The 11,545-nt window shown below is 41.2% G+C and overlaps 1 long non-coding RNA gene across 1 annotated transcript in view; it reads right to left on the bottom strand.

Moving 5' to 3' along the window:
- LOC140686450 (uncharacterized) overlaps positions 1-6,820 on the bottom strand; it is a 266,956-nt gene extending 260,136 nt beyond the window's left edge. The window contains exon 1 of the long non-coding RNA XR_012060282.1: positions 6,773-6,820. This is a non-coding gene — a long non-coding RNA (uncharacterized lncRNA). The remainder of the gene's footprint in view (positions 1-6,772) is intronic.
- Positions 6,821-11,545: the final 4,725 nt, after the last annotated feature.

An 11,545-nucleotide genomic window follows, 5' to 3' on the forward strand; every position in this document is an offset into this window, starting at 1 on the left:
ATAGCCAAAGCATATAAGGAACTCATACAACTCAATAGCAAAATAAAACAAAACACACACACACACACACACACACACAAATAACTCAACTGAAAAATGGGCAAATGACCTGAATAGACATTTCTCCAAACAAAATATACAAATGGCCAACAGGTAACATTAAAAGGGTGCTCAACATTACTAATCATCAGGAAAATGCAAATCAAAACCAAAATGAGATACCACCTCACACCTGTCCAAATGGATATCATCAAAAAGACAAGAGATAATTGAGGGTTGGCAAAGGTGTAAAGAAAAGGGACTGTTGGTGGGAATGTAAATTGGTGCAGCCATTGGAAAACAGTATGAAGTTTCCTTTAAAAAATTAAAAATAGAACTACCTTATGATCCAGCAATCCCACTTCTGGCTGTGTATCCAAAAGAAATAAAATCAATATTCCAAAGATACATTGGCACTCCCATGCTTATTGCAGCATTATTCACAGTAGCCAAGATATGGGAAAAACCTAAATGTCTGTCAATGTTGATGGATGAGTGGATAAAGAAAATGTGATATGTATAAAGAAGTATATATGTGAATATTATTAGCTTTAAAAAAGAAGAAAATCCTGCCATTTGCAACATCATAGATCAGCCTGGAGGACATTATGCTAAGTGAAATAAGCCAGACACAGAAAGATAACTAATATATGATCTCACTTACAGATGAAATCTAGAAAAGTCAAACTCATAGGAGTGGAGGGCAGAATGACAGTTGCCAAGTCATGGGTCGAGGGAGGTCAGGAAATGGAGAGATGTTGGTCCAAGGGTACAAACTTTCATTTATAAAATGAATAAGTTCTGGGGGTTTAACATGCAGCATGGTGACTGTAGTTAATAATAATGCATTTTACACTTGAACTTTGCTGAAACTAGACCTTAAGTGTTCTCATCACACAAACAAAGGTAAGTATACAAAACAACAGATGTGTTAATTAGCTTGATTTTGGCAATCATTTCTCAGTGTACACATATATCAAACCATGTTGTATACCTTAAATGTATACAATTTTTATTTGTCAACTACACTTTAATAAAGCTGGGAGAAAAGAAACAAAGAAAATGACAAACGTAACACATGATTGCATGCTCAATGCAGAAAACTTCAGACGAACACAATGGAAGAAAAACAGAATAAACTACCTACTAAAAAAAAATTCAGAGATAATCACCCCTTCTTTTGGTGTATGACTGTACCTTTAAGAGATATTCTTATTATATGTGCCTAAGTATTGCTTGAAAATCATTCTTACTTGCTTCCAGATTACTGCTTATATTCCTGTTGAATTCAAAACTTATTGTTATTTAACTATACAGTGATGACAGATAACTAAATCCTGGGCAAGTCATAATCAATAGAGAATGCCAACACTGTATACAGGACGTTAAAATAGCTTAGAGATGATCATGACATTATTAATGATGTTATTGTCGAATACAGTGGTATTGAATTGAAACATAAACAGGATTCAGACTCAAACAAGATATCCCAAAGAACTGAGCTGCTTTGAATTCTGCTCACTTGGGCTTTTAATATGCTAAGATGAATTAGACAAGTTTCTACATCTATACTCCCATAGCCGATAATTCCTTACTCTCTCACACTACTCCTCACCAGCTGCTTATAATTCCCATGAATAATTCTAATCTTAAACGGATTTATTTTCTTTCATCTACCTAAAACACTGTATGTTGTTGATAAAAAGTATTGTAATGTAAAAGCTGAAGTATGTCTAAGAAATCATCTAAATTAATTTCCTGTTTCATAAGCTGGGGATCTTTTTGCAGTTAAATTAACCTGGAGAAGGTGACATGATTTTATTTCATCGTGTTTAACTTGAAAATACTGAGGGTAGAGGCGCACCCCATGTCATGTGTGTATGAGACAGGGTGTCCCTCCACCCCCAGGCCCAGATGGAGATGAAGTGCACCCTTATCATGTGTCTATGAGAATGGGTGCCCATCCAGACACGGGCTTGGGGTTGGAGGCCAAGTGCCCCCATACCATATGTCTATTAAAGGAGCGCACATCCATACACAGGCCTGCGTATGGATGTGTACCCGTATTGTAGGTTTCTTTTATGGGTGCACCTAAACACACAGGTCTGTGTATGGATATGTGTGTGTGTTTGTGTGTGCATAATATAAAATGTATGTTATATAATATGTATGTGTGTGTGTGTATATATATACATATAATATGTACATTATATATCCGAATATCCATACACATGTCAGTGTATGGATATATATCTATTATATATAATGTATACATTGTGTGTGGATATGTAAATATATAATATACTTATTATATAATATATGTGTGCATGCACACATGTATTATAACATATATACATGTATAAAATATAATGCATGCATATATTATATACTATATATACATATATAATATGATATATCTACATATAAAACAGGTATATTATAGAAGTGTACATAGAACTCCAGGCCTGTCAAACTTAGACCTCAGCTCATATTGGGGACCAATCATCTTTTTTGTTTGTTTGTTTCAGTATAGATAGAGTTATTTAGAGATCCATCAAGAGGCAAAAGAAAGGCCACAAGGTGTGTGGTTGTGTGCTCAGAGTAGGGTAAAAGTAGGTGCACACTTCATAGACAGAATGTGGGCCATCTCTGAAGAGAGGGGGGTGGTGGTGGCCACCAACCATCTTAAAGGATAAATTTCTCACCCAATCTGCCCCCAGTAGTAGATAAAAACTCCAAAAGGCAATCCAGGAACCCAGAGTAACTTGATAAACGTGAACCATTGCTGCCACAGGTTTTTTTTAAATTGCGATCAGGTACAAGAGGCCAAGACTCAGGAGAAGGAAAGAAGGAAAGAGGCCAGGCCTGCCCAAGTGATTATAGCCCTTCAAGGGCAGCCACAACCCCTAAATCTTCAGCCCCCAGCAGCCTGAGACAAGCCTGATGAAAAGTACAACATCTGACGCTGACCTGGTCAATGGGCCAAGAAATGTCCCCATAAGGACAAATGTTCAAGATCTGCCTGTTTTTGGTGTAAAAAGCAAGGTCATTGGGTAGCCCTCTGTCCCTCAAGCCAAATGGCCCATGGGGGATAAGTGGCTTGCGACCTGCAAATGGTTGTCTGAGACTGAAGAAACCCCCTCCAGTCAGCCCCAGCACAAGAGATCTTCATCACTGGGCTGGAGCCGTGGATGCAAATGGATGCGGCAGGTAGGACAATCACATTTTTTTGGATACCGGGACCACCGACTCTGTCCCACCTTCCTTCTCTGGACCCTTCTCCTCTAGATTCTATACCATCATGGGAGTCACAGGTCAGCCGGCCTTAAGATTCTTTACTCATCCCCTTTGTTGTTTATGGGATAAACGCTCATTTGCACATCCTTTCTTATGCTTGCCAGAATGCCCTAGCCCCCATTAAGGCCAAGATCTTCTTTACAAGTTGGGAACCCGAGTTATCCTGGGAGAAAATCCCCAAACTTTCACCTCTTTACAACTCTTACTGCTCTCTGGGGAAGGAGAAAGACCTCCGGACCCAGAGGCCTGGGAGAATAAAATTAACCCTGTTGTCTTGGATCAAGATATCCCAGGGCGAGCAAAGACGGCTGCTCCGGCTGTCATCTCCCTCAGAGATCCTACCTGGCTCCCTAATCGAAAACAATATATGACTTACTTACCTCTCCCTTACTCAAGAACAGGCCATCCAACATGGAATCCAAACTCTTAACTTCTTGGCCGAGCAGGGGTATCTAGTTTCCAGATCCAAGGCCAAAATGGACAAACAAGAGGTAACTTACCTAGGAGTTGTTCTGACTCCTGGAAACCACAACATTTCCCCTGAATGAATTGAGGGAATCTTACAACTCCCTAATCTCACTACTGGAAAACAGCTCAGGGCATTTCTCGGACTAACGGTTTACCATAGGCTCTGGTCTCTAATTATGAGTCTAGAGCCCAACCTCTATATGACAACTTAAAGGGTAAGGATGACTCAGTACCTCTCCAGTGGCGTCCTTCCCAATAGGAAGCAGTGGAAGAATGAAAAAATCTCCTAGTAAGATCCCTGGCCTCGGGGCTTCCAGATCCCACAAGGCCCTTCCAGTTCTATGTTCATGAAAGAGGAGGAATAGCGTTGGGGGTCCTCACCCAACGGCTGGGTCCTACCCAACAGCCTACGGGATACCTCTCCAAGTGGCTAGATCCCACTGCTTGAGGCTGGCCTTCCTGCCTAAGAGTATTGGGAGCCCTCTCCACTCTCCTGGAGGAAGCTTTTAAGCTAACTCTGGGGGCCCCTATACAAGCATATGCTAACCATCAAGTTTCTGACCTTTTAAAAGGCAGGAGACATTTCTGGCTCTCAGATGCTTGGCTTCTTAAATATCAGGCATTATTACTGGAAAACCCAGACGTCACTGTCTTTTTTTGTGGGACACTCAATCGTGCTACACTATTACCATCGCCTGATGAATATCTTCCCTTTCACCTATGTCATGAGACCCTATCCATTTCTCTAGGAGCTAGAAAAGGTCTCAGTGACCAACCCCTGGAAAACCCTGGTGAGATCTGGTTCACCGATGGGAGCCATATATTCTTGTGAACCTCTTAGCAATCTGCGACTGCTTTCCAAGCAACACTCCAGTGAGACTGTTCCATCGCCCTAGGAGACTATGGATCCCTGTTAGATAAACCTCTCTCTTAAATGTCTCCTGGTTCAAATCGTTTCTCTTTTAGGGCCCCCAGCAAACTGTTTTAATACTAATTTAAAATGTCTCTGACATTAGGGTCTTGCTTTTTACTTCTCCTTTAGTTCACTGGACTAACACTGCAACATCTATTTTCTAAAACCTAAACCAACAGAAAGCACAGAAATCAATGGTTTATAAGAAGAACCTTGTTTGCCCCTTTTGTCCTTTGGCTAGGATTAGCTCTATATATTTGAACTCTATCTTTTCATCCTTCTTATGAAAAGTGTTTCTTCTCCTCTAGAGATAAACTTCAAATGATGATATAACAAGGTAATCTACCAATCAGCCAAGACCACTTGTATACAAGCCCCTCAATGAACACCAACCCTTCGCCCACATCCTGACCAAGGACAGTCAGCTAGTCTGGTACCCCAACGAGCTCCATCATTGCCCCAGATCAGTAGGAAGTAGCTAGAGTGGTCCTCGCTCTCTACATCCCCAAGATTTGGGGCCCTATGACTAGAGGGGGGAATGTAGGTAGTTTAGCTAGGAATGAGCACTGGGCAGGGGGAGAGGAAACTGAAAGGAACAACCCAGAACATAAGGAACCAGGGCTCTCAATCAACCAGAGCACAGAGAATCTGAGCTGTCAAACAATCAATCAATCAATCAATACCAAGGCCTGGGGATGGAGTCGCACCCCATGTCATGTCTCTGTGAGATGGGGTGCTCCTCCACCCCCAGAGCCTAAATCCATCTTCTTTTATCCTGTCATTCTCTACAAATTTATTACTCTTTATTAAAGATGCTAGTAGCCAGAGTTCTAAGCCACCCCTTTGATTTACCCAACTCTGAATGCTCTCATACATATGCACCAAGCACTTGTTAACAAACAGGTGTTGTTCTTCTCTTGTTAATTTGTCATTTGTTATATGGGTCCTGGCTGAGAACTTAGTAGGATAGAGGAAAGATTTTTTCCTCCCCTACACTAGCTTGGTGATTTTGATGATGCATTATAAGTTGAATGGTAACACAGAGAAAACATATTTGTGTTTACTTTGGAGGAAGAAAACAGAATGGGAAGGCCTCCTGGAAAAGATCTATACTGAATTGAATACTCAAAGTTACCTAACCCAGTGAAGTCAAATCCCTATAGGTAAAATAGTATCTATCTGTCTATCGTACAAGGTCATTGTGAGAATTGAGAGACTGAATATAAAGTGGACAGCACCAGATCAGATATTAAAACAGAACTCTGACCCACAACCTGTAGTAACCCACCCAGGAAACCAACTCATTGTTTAGAATGACCAACCCGGGAAGCCAGCCTGCTATAAGTCAGACTTGGCAGAAGTCAGATGACTATCTCAAGCGAAGTCCTGGAATCCACATAGTAACCTCCGTAACTATCAGCCCAAAATGGCCAGGACTTGATTAATAAGTGATAACTTCCCTAAATTTTGACCCTGCCTCCAACTTCCAACCAATCAGAGAAAACCAGATATGCACTCCTAACCAATCACATAGTGCCTGCATCTAGTTAAACAACCCACAGCTTCCCCATGCCAACAGCCTCAGTCAGGGCACACCTGAAGTCTTCCCTTCTTCCCATTATAAAGCTTTCCCACTCCTGTGACTTTGAGTCTCAGCCAAAATGCAGGTGGCTTGGCTGACTCACTTGTTCCATCTAGCTCTAACTAGCTTTTGCTTGTTCTCATTTGGTTGGTCTTCTTTACTTCCACAGAATTTAATTTGACAATATATATAAAATGTCTAGTACAAAGTGTAATTTTTAGGCCTAGGACTTTCTGAATCATTAAAGGAAGTATTGAAGGAAACAAAGCCCTTAGGCCTTCAAGGCCTGACCTACTTTCAACCAAATTTACATTGTGATCTATATATCAAAAGGCCTGCCTGCAAATCTGGTTGCTAAAGAAGCACTCAGTAGTTTCAAAAGCAGCAGGTCAGACCTGAAAACCAGCCTCCCAACCAAACCGTCATGGGCTTCACTGTATTAGTTGAGACAAAACAAGTGGTTTACTACTTACTGTTCTGTATTCTGAAGGTTCACCAAAATGAGCATTCAGAGAGGCTGCAAGAAGGAAACAGTTTAAAGGATGTGATTAAGGTCAATTCTTGTTCATAAGGGATTTTTAAAATCTGGTTGGTGATTTATACAGGCCACACCTTCTCCCTTTCCCTCAGATGCCAAGCTTTTGAAGAACCCTTAAAGAGGATATTCAGTTGTGTTCTGATACCTATCCTAGCAGGCATACGGAAAACATTTGGTACTGGTTCCATGACTGACCACCCTAACAGGGTTACTTGGGGAAGACTTTACAGCTGTGGAACAAAAGTCAGAGAAGTAACTCTTAACAATTCACGAGCCGCCTCTCTCTTGCTTCCTCCTCTTTGGAGACGGCCCACACTCTGTCTATGGAGTGTGTACCTACTTTTACTTTAACCTAAGCACCCAACCCCCACACCTCGTGGCCTTTCTCTTGCCTTTCGAAACACCCTACACTCTATGCAATATGTATCTCTCTAAATAAATCTGTCTTTACTCAAAAAAACAAAATTTCACGATATTCTTTCCCTCTGCAGCTCAGGGTGATAAACGCAAAACTTAACATTAGGTGTTACCATTTTAACTCTATTTTAAAAGGCCGTCAAGTCTGGCTAGACTAAATCCCCTTTCTTATAAGCCCCAGACTGCACTTGGCAGTCACAGTTTCTGATTCCTTTAAATCTCCTACAGAGGTTTTGTAGGGCCCCTTGGTACATAAAAACCCAGCTCCTTGGGGGAGGGTATAGCTGAGTGGTAGAGTGTGTGCTTAGCATGCACAAGGTCCTGGGTTCAATCCCCAGTACCTCCATTTAAATAAATAAATGAATGAATGAACGAATGAATGAATAAACCTAATCCCCTCCCCTTCCAACAATAATAAAAAAAAATTCTAAAAAAAAAAAAAAACCCAACTCCTGATCTTGGGCTCCAGAAAATCCACTTTAAGAGAGAAGGAGTAGCAAGCAAGGTGTCACTAAGAAGATGCTGGGAAGGAAGCCCAAGCAAGAACTAAAGAGGGCTGCTGGCTCCACAAAGCCATCCCTGTGCACTCTCAACTTCACGTCCCTCGAGGACCACAGGGCCGGCCCGGAACCGCCAATAACAGGTGCGGCCGAGGGACGCCAATGCCCGGATCCCGGGAGGGGCAGCTGCGCCAAGAACCCCTTTTGGTTACTCCTTGGCCGGTCCTAGGGCAACCAGCCAAATGGTGAGCATTACCTGCCGAGTCCCACCAGACCAGGAGCACCAGGACCAAAGGCAGTGCCGCGAGCCCCGTTCTCCCTCCGCGGCTGGCCATCCGTCACCGAGTACTTCGGCGCCCGCGCGACATGAAGGGTGCCCGCAGTTCGGACACGCAAAGCGTGGGGTGAGGGAAGGGCGGTAAGAGGAGGGAGAATGAGGGGAGGAGGGTGAGCCAGGCAGGTAGGAGGAGGGGGAGGGGCGGAATGGATGAGGGAGCGGGGCGGCAGAGGGAGGAAGGTAGAAGAGGGGTGGTTGCTAGCCCCCAGCTCGTCGCCCCGTGGAGGATGGGAGTAAGCGATTATGGGGACCATCTCTTCCTGCAGCGAACAAGAACCTTGTAAGAGCCCTGGATGGCTCTGTCAGTCAACCTCAGTTTCTGAGCTTCTGCTCCGTCCCAGGAACTGTTTTGGGGCTGAACTCAGCAAAGGAGGTTCCTGCTCTCAAGAAGCTTTCTAGTGTAGGTGCTAGGGATGGGGTGACACAGGGGACTCCAAAACAAGTGAATACAATAACTTCTAAAATTAAGTGCTGGAGCGGGGGGCAGGGGAAGACTTACATTGGGAAGTCAGAAAAAGCCCTTCAGAGGTGACATTTAAGCTGAAAGCTGAAGGATAAGAGGGAAGCCTGGTGAAGACCTTAGGGACAAGTATTCCAGGTTCACAGAAAAGCAAGGGCAGAGATTTGGAAGCAAGAGCCAGTTCACTGTGTTCAGCTGGAGCTCTAGGTGAAGGAGGGGAAATGTGAGGGTGATGTATGTCATGATAAGGGCTTTGGATTTGTTCTGGTTGCAGTGAGAAGCCAGTGGAGGATTTTAAGTAATGGACTGCCCCTGACCTGACTTACATTTTAAGACACTGGATGAAGAATGGACAGGAGATAGGTAAGAGTGGAGGCAGGGAGACAAATTAGGTGGTTATTGCAGGAATCCAGGCAAGAGCAGATGGTGCCATGAATTAGTGTGTAGTAGGGGACTGGCAAGAAGTGGTCATATTCAGGATTCATTTTGGAGGTGGAACCAACTGGAGTGAAGAGAAGAACCAAGGATGCTTCCTGAGAGTTTGTCCTGAAGAGCTGGATGGGTGGTGATGCAATTTTTATGATGAAGAACATTTGGAAAGGAGGCACATTAGACATCCAAGTGGACGTGTGGAGAAGACAGTTGGAATTACAAATTTGGAGCTGGAGATATAAATGCAGAAGTCATCAGCATATCAAAGGTATTAAAAATCTTTGGGAGAGGATAAGCTCAAGTGGTAGAGCACATGCTTAGCATGCATGAGGTCCTAGGTTCAATTCCCACTACCTCCTTTAAAAATAAATAAATAAATAAATAAACCTAATTATCCCCACCACAAAAAGTCTATCAAAAAAAATAAAAAAGGGAAAGAAAAACCTTGGACCCTGACAGTGGAGGCCCAAGATTGGAGCCCATGTCATGCTACAAGCAAACAAGAGATCTGACATACAAACCCCATTATAGGATATTAACCAATCCACATTTAATTATTGATACTAGGCTTTTAAAATGCATTGTTACACTAAAATTAACTCAAAATGGAATGTGGACTTAAATGTAAAGAGTGAAGCTTTAAAATTTTAGAGAAAAACATAGAAGAAAATCTTCAGAACCTAAGCATGGAGTTTTTAGACTTGACACTAAAGCATAATTCATAAAAATACAGATTGATAAATTGGACTTCATAAAAATTAAAAACTTCTGCTCTGCAAAAGACCCTATAAAGAAGATGAAAAGACAATCTACAGATAGGGAGCAAATTATTTCCAAACCACATATCCAACAAATGACTTGTATCCAGAATAAAGAGATCTCAAAACTCCAGGGCAAAAGAAGAAATAATCTGATTAGAAAATAGGCAAAAGCTATAAACAGACATTTCACTGGAGAGGATATAAAGAAGGCAAATAAGCACACGAAAAGGGGTTCAACATCATTAGAAATTAGGGGGATGCAAATTAAAATTGCAATTAGTTATCATTACACATCTGTCAGAATGGCTAAAAGAAAAAATATTAGTCTCATCAAATGATGGCAAGGTTGTGGAGAAACTAGATCACTCATTGTCTGTGGGAAAGTAAAATGGTACAGCTACTCTGGAATATGGTTTGACAGTTTCTTGAAAAACTAAGCATGCAAGTGGCATATGATCCAGCAGTTGCACTCTTGGGCATTTACCCCACAGAAATGAAGGCTTACTTTCACACAAAAATCTGTATGTGAATGTTTATAGCAGCTTTATTGTTAATAGCCCAAAACTGGAAACAATCTAAATACCCTTCATGAGGTGAATGGTTAAACAGACTGTGGTACATTCATACCATGGAGTACTACTCTTAACAAAAGGAACTGGCAACTAATACAGACAACAATTTGGATGGATCTCAAGGGCTTTATGCTGAGTTTAACAAATCCAAACTCAAAAAGTTGCATACTATAAAATTTCATTTACATATAGGAATTGAACAACTTGGGGGTTAGGGGCACTGACCTCCCATACAGTTGAAAATCAGAGTATAACTTTACCGACCTCTGTGTCTGTGGTTCTGCATCCACAGATTCCACCAACCACAATCGTGTAGATCTGTAATACTTACTTGAAAAAAATTTGTGTATAAATGGACTAGTGTAGTTCAAACCCTCATTATTAAAGGATCAACAATATATAACATTCTTAAAATGATGAAATATAAAGATGGTGAAAAGATTAGTGGTTGCCAAGAGCTAAGATTGGAGGTAGGTGTAGGAAAGGTAGCTGTGGCTATTTCAAAAGTAGCATGAGAGATCCTCATGATTTAATTGTTCTGTATATTCACTGGGTCACAGGAATATAAAGATGTGCTACAGTTGCATAGAATCAAATATACACACATACAAATGAGTATGGGTAAAACTGGTGAAAGCTGAATAAAGTTGGTGGATTGTATCAGTGTAAATTTACTGATTTTGAAATTGTACCATAATTATGCAAGATGTTACCACTGGGGGAACCTGGGTAACAGAAACATGAGAGTTCTCTGTATTACTTTTTACAACTGCATACATATCTTCAATTATCTGTAATTATAACTAATGCTATAAGTTATAAAGCATAAAAAGAAGTTAAGCTCTAAAAGTCATCTGTAGAACCTGAATAGTAAAGAAACATCATCTCTAGTTAAATGAACCTGAATAATTAGTATTGATCTAGCAAATTGTGGTGGCCTTAAGCCTGTGTTGAGGATATGTGATTTTATTATTTTCATAAGGAAGGGCAGTTTGTTAAACATAAAGTAATATGATTTAATGTTCAATGTGACTTAATATTTAGTCTTTTCTAAGACTTTCAACTAAACAGATTCACAAATTCATATTAAAAAAAGAAAGCAATCTTTATCAAAGTGTGTACCCTGATTATTTTACAGAATATGATCACCACAAATAAAGTGATTGTATAACTTAGAAATAAGTAATGCTAAAATACCTTAGGCCACTGCCCTCTCTCCCTCCCTCTTC

Source organism: Vicugna pacos, chromosome 2, assembly GCF_048564905.1.
Source record: "Vicugna pacos chromosome 2, VicPac4, whole genome shotgun sequence".
NCBI lineage: Eukaryota > Metazoa > Chordata > Mammalia > Artiodactyla > Camelidae > Vicugna > Vicugna pacos.